Raw genomic sequence first — 19,981 nt, forward strand, 5'->3', positions numbered from 1 at the left:
CCGTGACCGTGCTACTGCACTCCAGCCTGGGTGACAGAGCCAGACCAGAGAAGAACCACAGTATCTGGAAAGTGCAATAATGTGAAACACAATAAAACAGAAAACAAGGAATGTATGTTACCGTTTGACCTTTATTACCTCAAAATTACTCTACTGAAGAGTGACAACCAGAGTAGCTATGACATCAGACAGCTGAGGATTTGGACTTAGTCCTGCATTCCTGGGTCTGTGACTTTTATTTAACTTCTTTAAGCATCTGGATTTTTTCTTATAAAACGAGAGTACCAATACAACCGTCTTCATAAGGCTATTGTGAAATAAAATGAGATGTAGGTAAAGTGCTTACCACAATGCCTGGCCCATTGTGAACACATACAATCCATGTCTACATGTGAAATTTCATGTATGGAGGTGAATCTAGATTATACAAAACCTTAATTTCTACACCTCTGCAGATGCACCTGTACCTATGAAAAATAGTAATTCATCAGTAATATTTCAGATTATCTTCTGGAAGTTATATGAGCTCTAGAATAATAAATGATTTCTTCCAAATATAGAAAATGCATTTATTTCTGGGAAATTTCTTCTTGCTTAAGTGTCCTGAATATTGATTTGATTATAAGGGACAAAATATGACTGAAATACGTCATCTGTTCCTTTAACAAAAGAAGCACATACCAAATGGTTTTCTTTGGAATTGATTTAGTATCATGGGAAGACTAATACAGCCCTTAATGCAAGAAATGAAGTAGGGAAAGGACCAATTTGAGGTTGTTGATCTCTGGAATAAATGGAGCTTCTAAGCCTCCTATGTAGCCCATAAGTCTCCATGGTTTGATTAGAACATCTATATCCCAGAAACTGAACCTGCGGGGAAGGCAAACTGCCCCTGTGGCTTGAACGCTGCTGCACCCGAGAGATACTATGCGACATTCCTTAGGGGATTCTATCAACTCATATCACCTCATTCTTTTTTTTTTTTTTTTTTTTTTTTTTGAGATGGAATCTTTCTCTGTTGCCCAGGCTGGAGTGCAGTGGCACGATCTCAGCTCACTGCAACCTCTGCTTCCTGGGTTCAAATGATTCTCCTGCCTCAGCCTCCTGAGTAGCTGGGATTACAGGCGCCCACCACCATGCCCGGCTAATTTTTGTATTTTTAGTAGAGACAGGGTTTCACCATGTTGGCCAGGCTGGTCTCGAACTCCTGACCTCATGATCTGCCCACCTCGGCCTCCCAAAGTGCTAGGATTACAGACGTGAGCCACAGCTCCTGGCCCTCTACCCACTCATTCTAAGTAAAAGAAGAGAGCCAGGATTCTGGAGCTGATAGCTCCATCATAGTGGCTTTCCAGGGGACAAGGGAGCAATTTTATCTGCCCCATCCCTCTAGGGATACCCCTCATCCCACCATCAAATGAAAAGAATGACCTCATCACAACGTGATTTGAGTAACAAGACTCTGATTTAGACAAAAGAATCATCCGTGTAATCAAATTCTCAATCCTCTGTAGTTACATCTAGGGAAGAAGCTTTGGGCTGCTGCCTGGGCGGGTGTGTGTCTTATTGGAACTACCAGTGAGCAATTGATATCTCTAAGTGGCTATGTTGAAAACATCACCTTTGGCTCATAGTTGGGCAACTGTCTACGGAGACAATCCAAATAAGTTATCCCTTGACTTATAGCAGCATTTACATCTCTCTTCTACCAGGGCTTTCCCATCTGCTTTTAATTCTCTCTAAAGTATGTATTGTCCTGATATATTCCCATGGGTCATACCTGCATTTCACTCCGATTTCTGCTTAAACATCACTTTCCTCACCTCCCCATCTACAATATATCAAGTGTTCCTTCTGCACGCCATCATCTGCTTTATCCTGCTCCCTACTGTTCTTCATCACACTTAACACAACCTGACACTATTTTATAGATGTATTTGTACGTAGTTCTCCTCCCCTACTACAGTGTAACAGGAAATTCCTAGAACAGTTTCAGGCACACAGTAGAAATTCAATATAAACATTTGTTTTTTTAAAAATGAATGGATTTATAAATATTAGACATCATTTGTACTAAGCCAGAACATATTTCTTCCTTGGGTCATTGTTCTACATCTTCCTTCAGTCAGTGTTCTAGTCTCTTTAAAAGAAATTTAGAGATGAGAATATGTAGCCAGTGGAATTATACAAGTGTTTTTAGTATTGGGGCCCTGATGATAAGGATAAGATGATACTATAACTTTTCTGTTTAAAAAGCCTACACTAATGGGTGACACATTCTATGACATATTTTTTATGCTATCATATTCAGTTTTTAAAAAATCAATGTGTATTTAACTTGTGCCCCACTTGTACCCAATTCTAGGGGCTAGAGCTCTGGAAGTACAATCAAGAGATACTTGATTATTACTTGGTAGTTTTGAATATATTTAACAGTCCTCAACAGCCCCTTGTCAAATGTCCTTCAAACTCATGATTCCTTGTAGAAGTCATGAAAAACAGAGTGCCTTAATAGGGGAACACCTGGTGGGGAGAGTCAGAACATTTCATCCCACTACCAGCACTTTGCTTCTGACTTGCTCTGCAGTGTCGGACAAACAGCCTGATTATCCTGGGCCTCTATTTCCTTGATGAAAACAAAGCAAACAATTGACTTTGATGTCATTGATGGTTGGTTGACAGTACCTGCCTTTGAGCTCCACTCTGTGCATTAGTGCTTTAGCCACTTTGGGACATTCTGGGTAAAACGGAATAGAGGACTGGCCTACCCAGGAGCAGCCCCTGATTTCTGGGAAGAGGGAAATTAAAGTTTGCGCAGAAGTTCTCACAGGGTCAGAGTCACCAAGAACTGTCGTATTGCCTCGTGGTCAAGGCTAGTTTGAGAATCTGAAATATTCTAGGAAACATTTAACCAAATGAATGCCGCCAGGGGAAAGAGGTCTGGGAAGGATTTTGTAATTTTTAGGGAGGGGTCAGTGAACTTTTGTACCTTGCTCTTAGACTATGGATGGACTAAAACCAACCAGTCTCAGAAATTAATCTAGATCCTCAACTGAAGACAAAAAATAATGGTGATTAGAGAGAAATACTCCTTTGCTTTATTCCATAAACGGTGGCAAATTTCTTTTCCTCACTAACTTTAAACACAATATATACTCACCCCTCTGATTATACCAAATAACACACAGCATCATGTTCTTTTTAAATTTATCTATCTTCTTCTTTAATTATTTGCAGTTGGCTTATTGGTGAATACCTATGCCGCTGTTATCTGAAATGGGTGTACGTTTCCAGTTTTAGGGACTTGAAATGTTTAACCTGCCTAGAATAGCCCCATAGGCAGTTGAGTCTTGGGTAAATGCTCTTCTATGATGAGTGGAATTAACAATATTATAATTGTCAAACTCCTCAAAGAAAAATATCATAATAGGAATGTAAAATATTCTTGAATTTATTATGAACTACTATCTTCTCTATGAAATGTGGCTTTTCTTTATACTGAAATGATACAGAGAGTGATGCAATTTGCCCAACAACTCATAGTGGCCAGATCCCAAGCCCCTTGGCAGAGCAGAGGGATGTTAAGCTCTGTGGATTTGATCTCTAGGACACAAAGGTGGCAGTGCCTAGCACCTCCAGGTTCTCATGCACTCCAAGGACCCTAAAGTAGACACAGATTGATGCAGAGCACTCAGTAAGTAAAAAAGGGAGTGAAGCCCAGAACCAACACACCATACCATAACTGTCCCACACAGTGCTGACAGATTGCAAAGCCTAGAAAGGCCATTGTCCAATCTTCCTCCCCACACAGTGCTCCTCTTCTTGGGGAAAACATCAGTGGAGATGTGTCACAAGAGCCCATAGGACATTTTGGCCCCCAAAGAATCTTTTCTCTCTTGCATTCATAAATCACACGTCCTAATCATGCCATCCAGTCCTAAAAATTTTTAAAGGATGGTACTCTGCTAGTGAAAATTCATAGACACCTGCTCTTGATTTACTTCCTGCTTAGAAAAAAATTTACACAGCTGTGATATTGCAGAGTGACTCCGTTCAAAGTACCAAACAGTGAGGCTTTGTCAAGAAGGGCTATGTTGGATGCTTGGGTTATGATGATTTCAGCTGTTCATTTTTTTTTTTTACAGCATCATTAGTACTCTGTCATTCTAATAATAATAATTCCCTTTTGACATCATGGAGGTAAGAAGAAATCATCACTGACATCAAAAATGAGGTGATATTTCAGCAGTATTATTTCACCGGAGATAAAATGGAGAGCTTTATTACTCCCCATGCCTTTAAAGAAAGCTGAACAAGGCATATGCTGACCCTAGAGCTCATCTACTTCAGCTCCTTCCAGACTGATATGAAATAACTAATTTTAAGTATTCCAACTAGAGTTTTAGAATGTCGTTTTTTTCCCAAAGCTTTATTTACATCTACATAATGGAAAGTTTTTTGAAAACACGCTTTCTCAGTTGGTGATAACCTGAGAAAACAAAAGAGAAGTCTAGTGTAACCAAGAATGATCCATAACTTTCATTCTTCAGCATCACCCTTTGTTCAGAGTATTTAGGAATTGATTTCACTCAATCATGTGGTCAATACTGATTGTGTACCTGTTGTGTATTATACACTGTACTGGGTGCTGGGAAGACAAAGATGGATAAAACAGAGTCCTTGATCCAGAAAGTAGAGTCGAGACTTATGCAGGCACACAAAGAAGAGATAATGTGATATGTGCTATAATAGAGGTATGTTCCAAGGGCAATGGGATAAAGCAAATGATTCTATCTGGTGTAAAAAGAGAGGATCTCAAAGACAGCATCATGTTAGCCAGCTCTTAAGGGATAGGCTCACCTACAAAGATATGAAGGAAGGGAACTCTAAACAGAGGGAATGGTATCAGTAAAGAGATGAAGGCATCAAGTGTAGTGAGCAGAAGGAAATCTGGGTATCAGGAATAAAGATATGTAAGCTGAGCTGGCATATGTAGACAAGAGTAGGAACCTTCACATGGTATAATGCCAGCCCCATAGGCTAATCAATGTTTGGGGTCACAAGAATGAAGATAAAGAGTGTTTCATGTCAACAAAATTTTTTGGAATCATTGTAAGAGAAAGAGCATTATTTTCTAACAAGGAGAACATGAAGGCTGTTCTCAGCCTACTAGGTAAGAGAGTAAGTATATAGATTTTAAAAAGTCATTAAATCATCCTTTTGGAATTTTTTCCATTCATTTTTCCTTCTACCATTCTGCCAACACGAGTGCAGGGACTTTTTCCCCTTAATCTCAAATTGCTCATATAAATAGACATTTGGAGAAGAGGAATATGATCCTAGAACAAGTAACTCAAGGGAAAAAAAACTAAGACCTGTATGCACTGAAAGCTGGCATTGCAAAACACATCAGAGATACGAAGCACTGCATAGACCTCAATAACTTAGCACTTGGTCTACACACCATTAGGTATCTAGATTATTGGAAATATCTCTGTATTTGGTAAAATACAAGCAAAACCTACATTTCAAGCAGCCTTTGGTTTCCGTTGAATATACCATTTAGTAAAACCCCTGACCTTTCAAGATGATAACTGTCTCTCATTAGAAAAATTTTATTTGTTCTTCAACTCACTTAATGCTGATTTTGGTTGGCTATTCAGAATTTCTACTAATTATAGTAACCTTTGTAAACAGTGTTGTCTAAATACCCAATCCCTTTGTCCCAGTAAGATCTGTGCATGTCACATCAGTTACAACTGATCTGCAATTAAAACAACAGTTCTCAAGTGTAACTGATGACATAAAATATGAGTTTCATAACCATGCAAATATTCAATGTTATAAGTTTTTTTAAAAAAAAATCAAATACAGTATATGACTACTAGATTTTCAATAGGAGCAAATTTTCACCCCTTTCTCTCCTTCTCCCCAAAAAATAAACCTTTATATTCCTGGATTGAATGATTCCTTTTTAAAAAACATAATTTTCACAAAGAAAACAAAGAAAACCTCTCCCTTTCTAAATATTTTTGCAGCATCTGCATAGGCTTTACCTTTCTATAAAATATAATATGATGTGGGGAGGAGGGAGGGGGGAGGGATAGCATTAGGAGATATACCTAATGTAAATGACGAGTTAATGGGTGCAGCACACCAACATGGCACATGTATACATATGTAACAAACCTGCATGTTGTGCACATGTACCCTAGAACTTAAAATATAATTTAAAATATATATATATTCATATTTATATATATATATATATAAAATATGAAACTTTGGTGCTTTGTATTGCAGATCATGAGCTGAGTTGCTTTCAGCTGCTTGATTTTATTTTATTTTTTTCTTTCTCAAACATCTTTTTCTTCTCCAGATAATCAGTGCTCTCAACTGCTCTCAAATGCACCTACTTCTGCCACCACAAAGCTAGTGTAACCCCATGGAGTACACTCCCAAGCCATGCAAGAGCCATTTAAGAGTAGATATTTTTGTTTAAGTCAGATCTCAGGATAGAAGGGGACATCATCCCCAGTTGACTCTTGGCTCTTTTTCATATGCAGAAGCTAAAAAAGAGAACTGGACCAAGTTGGGTTTGGGTGTTTGGGCTTTTCGCATGTACTAAAGCAACACAGAGCTGATGCACAATAAACAAACATGCATTATGGGTTGTTTTCCATCACTTTATAGACATATGCATTCATAAATTTTGATACGGTTGTAAGAAGCTGACTTTGATGGGACCAAACTCACAGACGAGCTTTCGATCACTGGAGCAACCACAGTCTAACTTTATGTTGACAATTTATCAGCCCTTCTCCGTCAAGGAAAATTGTTTTTTAGTGCTTGCCTATTAGCAATCACATGCATAATATGAAATTGAGTTTTGGGGAGGACGGCCTACCATCTGTCTTTCTGATATTTTTTTTCAATGTTTCACGCTCAAGTTCAACTCTCTGTGTATCAGAATGCTGTAAAACAGGATTCACCCATAATATGGGCACTTAGCAAGAAAAATGGGCCAGATACCAATGTAATCTTTTAACTTGCTGACTTTTAAAAAGGAAAATCATTGATACCCCAATCTGTGCATTATCTTTTGAGTGCACTTCAAATTCTGCCTGCCTCTCAAAGCCAACTTTGGTACGGCTGATTCTTCTTAAAGAACAGTTCATTAGTGTGCTTCGAGAAGTGTTAAAACACTTTTACAAAAATAAAAATTCAAAGAGAAACTGGAAAGCAATGTGAAGTTGGAAAATGGAGCTCTAAAGGATTGGTGTGAAGAATGAAAAAGATGTATTTAGTTTCCCTTCCATGTTCCAATATGCTAAGATTTTTATCAATAATATTGTTTTTCTGCAACAATACCTGCCTTAGGGAAAATCTGCTCTGTAGCTGTCAGGATTATACTTCTCAAAATATGCTTAAGATGATTCTGTTAAATTGATTAAAAAAAAAAAAAAAAAAAAAAATGTACACTCCACAATGTAGAAGGATTGCTCAAAAGAACATTCCCAAGCCTTTCATGTGTAACTGCATTTGTGCGGCAGGGCATTTATTATGCTATAAATTCCATCACTGATTTTGGCCAGTTCAGATTGATTCTGCAGTAACTGTAAGTAATGAACCTTCCAGAGCCAAAGGGTGGAGGAAAAGAAGTAGCCAATACACTTGTGGCTGTGGGAATACAAATTGTAGGGTTCATTTAGTCACAGCTTTTATCAGATCATGCAGCCAATACCCTACAAAACAAGAAAATATATACCCAGAGAAATCTACAGGTTCCTTGATCTGACTTCAGCAGCTACAACAAGGCAAACACTATGAGAACACTTCTTGGGGAAAGTAAGTGATCTATTTCTTCCTAAGCTTTTATTTCCCAAATTTGTTCCCTCTCGTTTTCCCTGCCACCAAAGTACAGGCAAATGTCTGTGCTACAAGAGCAACAAAATACAGAGCTCTCTTTTCCTAGGGAAAAGTTAGCCATGCCTGAAGCTTGGCCTCCCTCAGTTCCCAGTGCCGGGGGCTTAAGGGATCCTCAGCACAGAAGAAGCTCCCAGGGGTTGAGATGTAGCAATCCTCTCTTCAGATAGTTGTAAAGAGGAAAATCAGTTTCCTCACAGTAGTTCCTGCCTGAGCCTGTTAAGAAAATAAGGTCCATCCTGGCTAACACGGTGAAACCCCGTCTCTACTTAAAAAATACAAAAAACTAGCCGGGCGAGGTGGCGGCGCCTGTAGTCCCAGCTACTCGGGAGGCTGAGGCAGGAGAATGGCGTGAACCCGGGAGGCGGAGCTTGCAGTGAGCTGAGATCCGGCCACTGCACTCCAGCCTGGGCGACAGAGCGAGACTCCATCTCAAAAAAAAAAAAAAAAAAAAAAAAGAAAAAGAAAGTAAGGTAACCAGTGAGATGCAAAGCAGGAGAAACATCCGCTTGAGGTGCCCCACGACCCCCCTGGGGTGGCGGCTGGAGAAAGAATTGGGTGAATGAAAGAAGCTACATTACAGACAGACAGTGACCTGTACTGCAGTAACGCATTGCTGTCTAATATTAGAGGGCTTCTTTCCCTTATATTCTTTAAAACTGAGCACTAAGGAAATAGGTGGGATGTGAGGGATGGAATAAAGTGTGATTTGGAATCCTGGGTATCAGAAGAGATACAGCAGAGTAAGAGCCTTTGACCAACAGGAGGGAGGAGAGGAATATGGAAATGGATGACATTCAAGACACATTTCGCCTACTAGGGAGGCCAAGGAAGTCCTCATTCCCTTCTTCCCCAGCTCCCTCTCCTCCCTGACCTCATGTTCATGGAATGCTTAGGAGCAGGGGAAGATAGTGGGCTACAGTCAGGCTCAGAGTGCTGGCTCTATGGCGGTAGCATGGTCAGAGGAAGACCATGGCTTCAGTGGAATGTGCAGGCAATATTTTATGCCAGTCCAGGGATCTGCATCCTCATCCCCATCCCACCGAATTTCCAGAAAGACAGAGGTACAGACAGGTAATCCATCTTAGAGAACAGCACACCAACTTTACTGTCCTTAGTCCCCAAGAACAAATACCACAAAATCTTTCAAGGTTCTCTCTCTCTCTTCTCCCTTTCCCTCTTAAAAATCATAGAATTGTAGAGCTCAAAAGCCTCTGTTTGACTATGGTGTTTGACTATTGTGAGGGATACCTGACAGAATAAACCTCAAAAGCCTGTAGACATGGTGTTTGACTATTGTGAGGTATACCTGACAGAATAAACCATTTGGGGCCTTTTTGAAACATCTGTATTTCTCACTGGACTGTTTGTTTGAAATTAATTGGGGTAACTGCCATGACATGTCTCATAGACCATACCACAGACACAGCAGGACAAATCTTTAGATAGGGGCAGTGAGAGTAAGTCAAATGGAGACACATATTGTTGTTTTGGATAACTCAGTAGAATGTAGAGAGCCCTGGCCTTAGGATCAACAGATACAGGTTTTAGTCCTCATTTTTGCCACTTGGTATATATTTGACCTTGGGGAACTCATTTAGCCTGCCTAAGTCTGTTGAAAGAGGATAATAGTACCCCTCCTGAAACATCATAGAGTTATTATGAGGTTAATGTAAGATAATATGAGTGAAAATATTCTGTAAACTCTAAGTTACTATGAATATCCAATATTATCTTTATTGGATTATAACTGTAAAATCTAGGGTTTTAACATTTCAGAATATATTGGCTTAGCTTATGTTTATCACAAGTAATTGATCTTCTCATTTTATTTCTATTTATTTTTGTGAAGAAAAGCCACTTTTAATAGAAACCTTCAGATTACCCATTTTATTTCTGAAGAGGGCAGAGGCAGAAGGTATGTTCATAAAATAAAAGTGGGAAAATAGCTGAAAGTTACTGCCATGACGCCATCCCTGCAGTGGGGTCTGTGGATTGCCCCAGGGGAAAGGATTATATAGGAGTGGCCATGAATCATGGCTGATGTGATTAGGCTGCACTCTAGACCAAGTGGGCCTGTGGGCCTTTCAGGACTCTTTCTTGTTGTTGCTCACTTAGGTTAAGATTAGCTGTCTGGTGTTATTTAATAATATTGTTGTCTTAGTCCATTCTGTATTGCTATGAAGGAATACCAGAGGCTGGGTATTTTATAAGGGAAAGAGGTTTATTTGGCTCATGGTTTTGCAGGCTATCTAGGAAGCATGGCTTCTGGTGAGACCTCAGGCTGCTTCCACTCATGGCAGAAGGGGTAGGGGAGCTGGCAGGTACAGTGATGCCATGGAAAGAGAGGAAGCAAGCAAGACAGTGGGAGGTGCCAGGTCTTTAACAACCAGCTCTCCTGAGATCTAATAGAGTGAGAACTCACTCACCCCTGAGGGAGAGCATTCATCTATTCATGAGGGTTCTGCCCCCATGACCCAAACACCTCCCACTATGTCCCACCTCCAACATTGAGGATCTAATTTCAACATGAAGTTTGGTGGGGATGAACACCCAAACATAGCAATTATCCAACTTTAAGTTTGATTTTTTTTTATTAGTAATTGAAACCTTTATGTATCCCTCTTTGCACTGAAATAAAGTAATCATTTATCAGAGTCAGTAATGAGTAATACAGAGACCATAAGTTTCTTGAGGGAGAAAGGGTAAGAGGGCCCAGATGAGCCAGACCCACCTACTACACAGTGAATGTGCTGGACATTTTCTGGAGTCCCAGTTGGGTGGCTTCTTGCAGTACCCAGTTGTATTCACGAAGTAACTAACCCCTAAGAAGAATCTTACTAATATGTTTTCTAAAGGGAATCTTATATTGAAAGGTTTTTGAAGTAAAAGGGAGAACCAGACAGATTTAGACTGCTCAGATGGATCAAAATAGCAATTGGGAGTGGCAAGAGATGCAAGGTGGTCTATGAAAGAGAGCACTGAGCTTGGAGGAATGTCAGAACTATATTTTAACTGTGTAATCGTAACCAAACACTTCATCTCTCTTAGCCTCCAGCTCCTTATTTATGGAAAGGAGATACTAATATGTGCTCTACCTACCTTAGAGGTTATTGTATGGATTTAAAAAAAAGAAAGAAAGTTAAGAGCTTTGTGAGGCTTCATGCAGTAGATAGATGTAGCATCTACGCAGTCAGTCATCCTGTAGTCTGGTCTTATGAGGTACACAGAGAAATAAAGGATGTATTCTGTGCCATCAGGAGAAAAACAGAGTCAGAGACAAAGGCAGAGACAGCGAGAGTGCAATCCCTGGTAGTACATAACTAGGTGCTGACTGGGTAGCCAAGACAATAGTAGGAATTCAAAGGGAAGAGGACAGCATTGGGCTAAAGTGTCCAAGAACAGGAAAAGGGCTTTGATATTGCCCTTGAAGAATAAATATTATTTCCACTGATGGTGGGGCATGAGGAAGGAATTCTGTGTCTGAAAGGTGATGTGAGAAAAGATATGGAGAAGATAAACACAAGGTAGATTCAGGAGATGCTGGACAAAGCATCTGGAGTCCGGGGAGGGAAGTCATGGAAGATAAGTCAAGTTGTCTTGGCTTGGGACTGAAGCTTGAGACTGAATGGACATAAGCTTTTCATGATGAGCTAAGTGGTCTGAATTTTATTCCAGAATCAATCAAGGCTCTTGAGTGGTGATAGTGACAACACTACAATTTGATTATCTACATGGTGCTACACCATTTTCAAGGCATTTTTAAATGCACCACCTCATTCAATTTTCTCAGCAATTGTGTAAGACATGGATGGAGAGGATGGTCACCGCTGTTTGATATATGGGGAACTGAGGCTCACAGAGGTCCTGCTGCTGCTCCAAAGTTATACAGGCAAATGTAGACCCTATAGCTCCTGGTCTACTTCCTTAAAGATGCTTTAGGAAGATGAATCTGACAGTAAATGCAGGATGGACCAGAGTGGAGAAAAATAAGATGGGGGAAAAAAATGAGAGAGACCAGTTAGGCAGCTGCCCACCCAATTGTCCAGATGTGAGATTACAAGAATTTGTATTATAGTAACGGCACTGGAAATGGATGTACCATCAGAAGTAAGAGAACATTCCTAGATCCTAGTGATTGACTGGATCTGGGAAATGAGAGAAAGAGGATCAAGGATGAGTCCAAGAGAATTGATGCACTCCCCTTTTCTGCCTTTGAATGCTGATGAAATGGAAGCATTAGCAGAAATAGAGTGGTCCGAGGTTGAAGCCTGAGTAGCCAGTTGGACACTAGTCCTACTGACATTCATTCTTTACCCTCATCTGGAGAGGCCATTCCTTTTATTCACCTTTCCGTTACAGCCCTGATCACACAATCATCAGGTCAACACAGACAGACTCTGAGCTCTTGGTAATTATGCCTCAGTGCCTGCACAGAGCAGTGCCTTATAAAGGTTAATTAAACATTGAATGAATGAGTGAATGAAAGCTCTCACAGTTTTCTTCCTAAATCTCAGATCCAGTCATATAATCCTTTCTTCAGAATTCTTCCTTGGTCCCCCCCTTGTCTGTAACACGAAGTCACAAGTCCTTTGTACAGCATTTGTAGCATTCCACAATCCAGCCCGCTTCACCTCCTCCAGCACCTCCCCACCTACTCCACTTTGTCCTCTCTGCACTCCTCTCCATTTCTGAACACAAAAAGCAGTTTTGTGTCTCTGTGCTTTTGCTTATAATAGTTCTCCGACCTAATGCCAGTCAAATCCTACTCACCCATAAAAATTTAACTCAAATGCTGCCTACTCCCTGAGAGGCTCGCCCTAGTGCCTTGTCAGGATGGCTCTCCTCTTTGCTACTTCTGCACGGGGCATCCCTCTGTAGGTCTCATGCAGGGCTTGGCCAATGTGTACAACTCCTGGACAAGCTGGCCCCATAGGGCCTAGCAAAGTGTTGACTCCTATTAAGGGTTTAAATAGGGGAGAATAAAGAAAAGCAAACAAAGAACTGTTTAGGGAAGAAGGCCATGAGCTTAATTTCTTTGTCATCTAATGAAAGTTACCTCTTTCCTAGAAATTCTTCTCAATGAAAAATAATATTCATTTAAACATTGCATATTTATACAAAGGAACTGCTTTTTTTTCTCTGCCTATTACGATGCAGGGTATTTCTACTTCAACATCCAAGGTTTTTCTTATTCCTTACTCAGCAGAAAAAGCCACTCAAACAAAAGGAAGAAACTGACATATTTTGGATTGACAGATTTCAAGGGACACTACCATCTAATTTCCTTGTTGATTAATTTGAAGGTAATTTCCTGGTAACCCAGGCTTCCAAAAATGTATTTTAAGTGGCATGTTGGTAAAAGAAAATTAATTTCTCTGTGTTAAACTTGCCAGCTTTTGAATTAATTGCATGAGCATAACAATCAATTAATAAATGTTAAGCAAACAAGGGAAAATCGGTCAATTAAAAATGACAAAATTGATTCCAAGGGTAGATAAACCCAAAGTTTGTCATAATGCCCACTTCTAAGTTTAGATCTCCTGCCTCTGTACAGTTTCCCTCCCGCTTTTCTATACAGCATTCAAACTGCTGATGCTTTATTATAATTTCTTATAAATAAATTACCACCTAAGCCCTCCTTGCTGCTTTATTGGGATTAAAGAAGCCAAACATACATAGCAGTCCTCCGGCAGCTATGGGAAGGTCATTGCTTTGGGAGAGTGTGCCACCCACAGTATTCTGCAGAAGTGTTTTTGAAAGGGAAGCCTTTTCAAAGTGGACCAACATTCTCTAAATATTTGCCAGTACATTCTATCAAGAGGAAGCTCTGTATATTGTAATCTTTTCTCCTGGTCATAAACTCAAATGTCTCCCAGAGATCAGGCAAAATGGGAAGTGGCAGGGCCTAAAGGGATTGTTTGCCCCATTGCAGAGCATTCATATGAAACATTCTCAAACACAGTGCTGTGTATACTTCCATATCTGGAGCTGAAGGTGACCTGGAATACACGGATTTATTCTTCAGCCCTGGATTTTGAATTTGTTTCTTCACTTGGAAAGCTAGGTGCTTTGGAAATAATGTTTTAAGAAAGTATATGAAAAATAAAATGTGTCTAGTAAAAGATCTTGCAGGCTGCATCGTCTTTATAACTGTAATGGAAGATTGTCATTATTTACCTGGCCTGCTTTTGCTTGTCTTTAGTCCTGACTGAGTAGTGTGTTTTATCACAAAATACTTCCAATTGTCCTTTTAGACATGGATTAAAAAGAAGTCAGAGATTATAACATGCACATCACAAATTTCTCCATTTTGCCAACGGCATTTAGCATAATGGATATGATAAAGTTTCTAGAATGATTTTTATTTAAGCATATATCAGATTTCCGAATAAAATTGGGAAAAAATATCAAGACTTCCTTAGTACACTTAAACTTCTAAGTCCAGCTGAATCTTCACTTGAATGTTGACAATTTCTCAATCTTAAGGTTGACCAAAACAAAACCCACGCCAAGACGTTTTGCCATCCACCTGCCCTTCCCATCTCAGTAAGTGGCACCACCCTCTGGCCAAAAGCTTAAGAGTGTCCTTTGATTCCATTCTTGCCACCTCACAACTAGTACAACAACAAGTGCTGTCAAGTTGACCTTCATGGGGTATCCAACACCCAACTAGGTGACAGCATTTCTTCTGTCTTTCCCAATTTTACTCGGGGCCCCAGAGCAGCCATTTAAATCAGCCAGAGATGTTTATCAGCGCTCATCTTTCCCCCTTTATGTGTCCTTTTCATTGCTGTATCCCCAGAATCTAAAATAGCGCCTGGCAATAAATTAATCTCAGAGATACTTTGGAATGAATGAAATTATGTAGTTTGGAAGAAGTACACAACATGATATAGGATCATTTGGACACTTGAAAAACATTATTTGACCATGTAGAGACCAGGAAAGAGTAGGACACCCACCCCTGAATGTGAGTAGTTCATACATCTGTCAATCAACTGCTCGCCTCATCCCTTCCTTCTAAAGTGTTATGGAAAAGCAGATATTGTGGGTGAGTGGGATCAGTTTGCCCATCCTGCCTAAAGCCTCTCCTTTGGGGGTTATGTCTGCCTAAACCAAAGAAGTAAAAAAAAAATCAAGTGCCGATTCCAGTTCTTTTAAACAGTTGCATACTTACTTGGCATAATATTATGATAGCACAAGTCACTCCAATAATCAAAAGAATCATTACTTGTTTTGCTAAAATCCCAGGGAAATAGCACAAGATATAATATTTCGGCACTAATGAGGTTGTGCCTGAAGAAGTGTGATTTTAATTATGATAGATTTGGAGAATCCATTGCAAAACTGCAGGAGAACAGCATGTTGTACCAGTTCCAGGGAAAGTGCATTAATATCCCATGTTTTTGTTTTATTCAGTCATCACTGGCTGTGTGGAGAATCACCTAAGGTAGTGGTAGAGCTACCAGGAACTACATCAAATTGAACGCTATATAGAAACTTTATTTTCTCCTCCCATACTATGGACAGAGCATGTACTACAGAGGAATATTTGTCTTGAATTGTCTTACAAGCTTACAAGATTGATTTGCTTGGCCACTGACAGTTTTGATCCTAACACAACCTTTCCAGCACCTTCCATCCTTCAAAGGTTGAAAGTCACCACTTTAGCACAGTGGCTCCCTAAGCCTTTACACCGGCAGAGAGAGGAAAGGAGTTTCTGTAGAATTTCACTTCGTTCAAAAGACTGATCTGGGTTGGGTTTGAAAGCTCCTGGTGGAAGTCTGCATATGAGCAGTGCACTGATTACTTCATTAGAACCCTGTGCACTTCAAGAGCCATATGCTTTCAAGTTTCTTTAAATGGTATTAGGGAAAAATATCCTCAAGGCATTATTTTTAAAGGGGACTTCAAACGTTCCCCAGGAAAAAAAAAAAAAAAAAGTATAGCACATTTGAACTCCGGGGGGTTGCAGGAGAAATCTTACTTAGCAAGACTGTGAAAACGGAACGATCTTTTCAGTTTCAGGGTAAAGTCAGTGTTGGTCACAATCAGGGATAAATTTGAAATGTGGATGGAGAAAGATGCAGAAAATCTCCAAATCCTTGAATCCTTACCATAAAATAGCAAAGAAGAAGATGACTTGAGGAAGGAAAATTTTAAAAAATATTTTTGTTCCTATATTCGAGGGGATAGGGAGAATTGAGTATCTTGCACAGTGCAAAAATTGATGAATTCTTCCCATTTCATTCCACACAGAAGACCCTTCTAAAATAATTCTCCACCCCCAACTTATGCTACATGTATTCAAACAAATTTAAAGACCCAGAAAGCCAGGCTACAGGTAGAAGTAAAGCTATTCATTTTGAGTTTTCCTGCAGAAGGTCTGCTCCAGAGGTCAAATCAAAGAGATGCTTCTCCAAATGTAAACTCTTCTTTTCTAAATAGATCCCAACCTGATCTCATTTAATGCATTGATGTGTAGTTTCTTAGGCATTATAGTTGCAGTATTACATACCAAAAGGACTCTTGAGAAATTCTCCCGAATTGATAATTCTAATTTCTTATGTATAACTACTCTATATTCACTCAGAGGACAACTGCATTGTATGCTAAACCATGAATCATAAAAATTGGTCCCTTTGTATGTAGGTTTGTATTAAATTGAGATGCTCTCTTTTTTTTTTCCCCTGTTTGTTCCCACACTTGAGTTCCTGATGTCAGTTTGTTTTTGGCTTCTTGAGCATATTAAAGTTTTTCTAGTGCTTATGATGTTCTTGCCAAGAGCACACTTGCAGCAATCTGCACTAGAACAGTCTTTGAGCCAATTACTTCAAAAAGTATTCTTTAAAATAAAAAGGGGGAGGGGGAGGACTTTTATTTCAGGGAACTTTCAGGTTATAGTGTGGTGGTTTCAATTTTAATTTTTAGAGTCAGTCTTCCTGAAATGATGACTTACAGGCTCTGGAATGCGCATCTTTGTTTTGGGGCTCTTTTTTTAAGCCTTTCTACAAAATGGAAATCCTGATAAAGACATACGAATAGCAGCGGGAATCAGTGGTATGGAGGAAACTGCTGTCGCTGCTGACACCACACCCTCATCTATTTAAACAGCTTTGGAAAGGAAACTGCTAGAAGCTTGTTAAGGAGTTTCCAAATGTGTGACTGTAAATGACTATCTCTAATCATGGCTGAATAAACCAAATGCAGCAAATGAGCTGGTGACACGCACAAAAGTCATATGAGTGTTTTGAATTGCATATGCTGAATAGATAATAACCTATGTCAGTGCCGTGGGGTCTTTTGAAGGTTAAAATCTTAAGTTTGATCGAATCATTTATATAGAGAGAAATAAGCACATTTGGGAAAACAGAAGAGGAAAATGGAAGGGGATATGTTCTCTGAAATGTACTACTGAATAGTAGAAAAATCGCTGGGCAAGAGATTAGGAGACCTCTTCTCTTCTTGTGTCTGCCACTAACTGGCCCCGCATCCTTGGGCAGGACATTTCACCTGCCCGGACCTCAGTCTTCACTTCTTTAATGTGGAAGGGTTAGCCAAGTGGCCTCCATGGCCCCTTCCAGCTCCAACTTGCTTGCGGTCTTTCTGGGATGCTGAACACAAGAGGTACTTGGCACCGCCACGGATTCATTCACTCCATAAAGCGAGACATTTCGAGAGGCATATTGTTACTAGAAATTATTCTCATTTAGGATGAAACATAGGGTCAAATTAAACAGCCTTTTAAAATATTATAGAATTAGAGCTTAAGAAACATGGAAGAAAATGTCCTGTGCTAATATTAAACACAGAACATCTGTGCCTAGCAAAGAGTGTAAACCAAGAAGAGAATGGAGATAGAAAGTTACAGAGGCTTAGGGTTTTAGTGATGGGTCAAGGCTTTGTGCTTAAAGAGATTGGATTCAAATACACCCTGCTAAGGAAGGGGTGGCCTCAGATGCAGTATAGTCAGGCTCACTCACTTTCCCAATGAAAAAATAGATGCTGAGAAAGGAGGTCCTTGCCATCAAACAAGAACTACATGTTGCCCAAGTATGCCAGGGAAAGTGTAATATTGACTTCCAGTCTGCATTCTTTCTTTCTCACACGTATTTGTGTCTAAAATGCCTTAAGAGAAGTCTCTTTGTCCTTTCATTACTTTAAAGAGTTCCAGATACCTACTGCAGCCTCTTGGAAATTGATCGTTTTTAGGTTTGATCACTAAGGAATTTCATATCTAAATTTGGGGAATATTGGGTTTTTGTTTTCCAAAATATATATGACCCACATGTTTGCTTTAAACAATTTTAAGAAATAGAATCACTATTATTTGTGGCTTCCCCTTTAAGGGGATGGCTTCTTTAAAAAAAATTTCACCTCAAGAGACAGCAGAGTTGCACTTCCCTAGGGCCGTTCTACCCATCTACATGGACAGTTGTCTTTACTTCTACATCCTCTAAAGCTGAGGAAGACAGGAGTGTCTGGTTTCACATTTTCCTTTATTATCAAAATACAATCATTTATTCTGCTAGAGCCCTTGAAGTTAAATGGGGGCACTGGGGAGGCTATCCTTCCATGGGTAGGCTATCCTGCCTTAACATTTTCTCACAGCAGCAGAATGCTCTCTAGGACTACCATCTTCGGCAGAGGGGTACATGGCTGTCTTTGAATATCTGTTGCATGTATTGCAGTTTAGTGTCTGTGTCCAAGTTCTGCTAGCAAACTCAAGAGAAACAAACAAAGAGAAACAAAGTTGAAGTACTAACTTAGAACAAGACTAGTTGGGAAATTCAGGACATTTAAGTAAAACACACATTCAACAAAGGTGTTAATCAAGAATAGGAAATAGAAAATATTTATATCTTTTCTAATAAGAGCTCAGGGGTTCTAAAGAAAGTGCATCAATATAGTATAGTACTTCTTCCTGGGGCCGTGCTAAGTAGGGGGAGTAGGGAAGCGGTTTTTCTTCCTTGCCTGACATGGGACTAGTTCTGAGTCTTTTTTTATATAATGTTGTTGGAAAATACAATTGCAGTCTGTAACATTGAGAAGAACTGCCTCTCTACCCTCAAGACAGTGACACTAAGCCACAAGGGGCTTCAGGGGGCCATGAAGGGCGACACCCCCCTCCTTCACATCCAGTAATAGAGGAATAAAAAAGTTCCCCTCCACAGTAGCACAATGGGCCTCTGTCCTTCTCTAGGAGACTTTAATAAAGTAACTGAATCAAATGAAATTTGATCAGATGTGTATAGTTCAGCCTTCTTGCTTTGCCCCTTAACAATTTATCGAGGTGTTTCTACCCATGGTCCTGTTTTATTAAATGATATTTGAAGTGTTCCACTCTCTGAGAAAATGTGGTTTATATCCTTGGCATACATTTACATAATCTCATTAAGGAGATCTCTCTAGCTTAGTTAAACTATCCCAATAAAAAAAAAAAAAAATCTTATCTTTGGTAGAAGAAAGACTATTTTCTCCAAAGGGAACAGGAAGCAAATGGGGGGGGGGGGTCAGGCACATTTTGAGAAGCTAAAGCTGTAATTATAGCTATATTTTTTATGTTATGTATGTGAAGTTTGTTAAGAGAGATGGATGGGAAATAATTGTTGTTTGGAGGATACAGTCATGTAAGAAGAGAACGCTGTGGCTAATGTATTTTAAATGTGGGTTTTAAAAATAATGTTTTATTTGCTCCCTTAGAAAATATTTCTGCGTAAAAAAAAAAAAAAAAACCAAGAGTGAAAAATTACCAGCAATCTCTCAGCTCCCTACTGGAGCCATCAAATGAAGGGTTAACCTCTCAGAATCCCCGGAATTAATCAGGAGCTCAGCCAGGGGCCGGCTGGGCTAGGGGGAGGGGATTGGCAGAGCTCAGCCTCCCCCAGAGGCTCACAGCGCTACAGTGCAGCGCACTGTGGTGTGGCCACTGAGAGAACGCAGACCTTTTCACAGATAAAGGAGCGTGCACAGGAAATATGCCCTGATCCCACATCAGCCAAGGGTTCCTGCTTCTCATGCACTGATCCTCCATTTTCAAAGAGCCAAAAGG

General features: G+C 39.8%; 1 protein-coding gene across 2 annotated transcripts in view; it reads left to right on the forward strand.

Moving 5' to 3' along the window:
- NPAS3 (neuronal PAS domain protein 3) overlaps positions 1-19,981 on the forward strand; it is an 864,000-nt gene that overhangs the window by 805,838 nt on the left and 38,181 nt on the right. The window lies entirely within an intron of this gene.

This window comes from Macaca mulatta, chromosome 7 (assembly GCF_049350105.2).
Source record: "Macaca mulatta isolate MMU2019108-1 chromosome 7, T2T-MMU8v2.0, whole genome shotgun sequence".
Classification (NCBI taxonomy): Eukaryota; Metazoa; Chordata; class Mammalia; order Primates; family Cercopithecidae; genus Macaca; species Macaca mulatta.